We start from the raw sequence: 1,950 nt of genomic DNA, 5'->3' as shown, positions 1-1,950 counted from the left end.
ACAAGGATATAATATTGATAGTCGTATTTTCGTAATCGATTTTAACAGCTGAAACAAGTAGGTTATTAATTTTATAAAAATCCGTAACTTCGGTATAGTAAATGTTATCTTTTATAAACACAGCCACTCCTGACTTGCCATCAGCCCTATCCTCTCTTACAATATTATAACCCCTGAAATTAATAAATTTACCCGGTTTAAACCAGGTCTCTGAAATCAATGCTATATTGATTTTTTCATGAAATAAAAAACTCTCTAAACTTCTCTTATTCGCTAGGGCGGACCTAGCGTTCCACTGTAGGATCTTAAAATTAGAAACCATCTGCACTATCCTCGGAAAAGATGTCACTATGGACATCCTTACTCGTACCAGTCTTATTTAATAACTCTTTTTGTATGATACCTGTTAATTCGTTTTGGGAAATCTTTCTACTACTACCTACTAAACCTACTGATTGTTTAATTACAGTACATATAAAGTTTGACAGATTTTCTACATTTTCAAATTCAAGGGTACATTTGGTTGTGTTTTGATTATCATTTCCTGTGTTCTTATTCTTGAGGCATGCACCATTGGGGAACTGGTTCTGATCGTATCTATACTCCTGTAACAACTTCTGATATTCCTCTTGGAAATGCTGATTTTGTGGTGACTCCTGACGTAACCTCTTTTTAGTTTGGCTCCTCTCCGGGGTGACTGGGGCAAAAATTTGTCTTCTAATGCTGGGTATTCTTAGAATGCTTTGGCTTTGTTGTTGTTGCTCCCTCGGAACAACATTTGGTCTGGCTTGGCTGCTTGTAGCTGCCGCTGAGTAGCTAGATGAAAGTTGTGTTTTGGCCTCAAAAAAGGTAATATTCTCTGTAACCATTAAATTTTTAATAGATTTTTGTTTTTCAACCTCTGGGCATACTGGATTTTTAAAATTGACACGGGATGAATGTGGGCCATTGCAATGTATACATTTCTGTTCTGTTGTATTGTCGCATTCGTTATCAGGATGATTTTCTCCACATCTACTGCAGCGGACTGAACCTTTGCAGAAAGTGGCTGTGTGACCGAATCGTAGGCAGTTAGTACATTGTAAGACCTTTGGCACGTACTTTTCGACCTCGCATCTTACGTAGTAAATGGACACATGAGTAGGTATAGATTGAGCTCTGAATGTTACCTGGATAGTTCCTGTAGGTACGTACGAGGGTTTTCCTTGTTCATCAAATATCCTTCTGTTAAACCTACGTACACCAGTGACTTTGGCATCCATATTGTACAAAGGTGTGATTTCCTCTAGGAGGTCCTGCTCTGTAAGGTTTTTGTCCACATTCCTGATAATGCCTTGGCGGAAAAGTATGAATCTAGGAACATAAGCTTTAAAATTCTCATGTTTTAGTTCACTTGACTGAATAATTTTGTTTGCTTTGTCTCTAGATGGCACTTGAATTTTCACTCGATTTCTACCGTTTTTAATTAGTTTTAATATTTCAATGTTTGGGAAGTGTTTTTTCAAAAGTTGCCCTATACTCATTGGGTGCATACGCCCGGCACCTTTTTGATTTTGATCAAGACTTTCTAAAAATACAAAATAGGGACCGTCGTCTTTGTCTTCATACAGAAAAATTTCTTCATTACGTGAATTTTGATAAGTGTTCGAAAGGCTTTGAGTATTGTTTGTGTTGTTTGACATTATATTTGCATTATTTAATTGTTCAGAATTCAACATATCCACATCATTTTCACCTCCACCACCTCCTGGAGGGCCTCTAGGCCCTCCACTTTTATCACCCATTCAAACACCAGTAATCAAAAAAGTTTCATTCACTTGGTATGTTATAGAACGGGATAAGGAAAAATGGTATAAAAACTATGTTTATATTATAGACGCAGGTATTGAAACCTATCAAAATTAATTTGAAAATAAATTCGATCGAAGTTTTACGTTGCGTGATAATTTG

At 36.5% G+C, this 1,950-nt stretch overlaps 1 protein-coding gene across 1 annotated transcript in view; it reads right to left on the bottom strand.

The window, feature by feature from the left end:
* Positions 1 to 1,915, bottom strand: part of LOC113472231 — a 10,955-nt gene extending 9,040 nt beyond the window's left edge. The window contains exon 1 of the mRNA XM_026831889.1: positions 1,864 to 1,915. The gene's annotated coding sequence lies outside the window, so the exon portion shown is untranslated. The remainder of the gene's footprint in view (positions 1 to 1,863) is intronic.
* Between the last annotated feature and the right edge of the window lie 35 nt (positions 1,916 to 1,950).

This window comes from Diaphorina citri, unplaced genomic scaffold (assembly GCF_000475195.1).
Source record: "Diaphorina citri unplaced genomic scaffold, Diaci psyllid genome assembly version 1.1 scaffold4394, whole genome shotgun sequence".
Lineage (NCBI taxonomy): Eukaryota > Metazoa > Arthropoda > Insecta > Hemiptera > Psyllidae > Diaphorina > Diaphorina citri.
The sequence above is the reverse complement of the archived record's forward strand: the minus strand, read 5'-3'. Positions and strand labels throughout refer to the sequence as shown.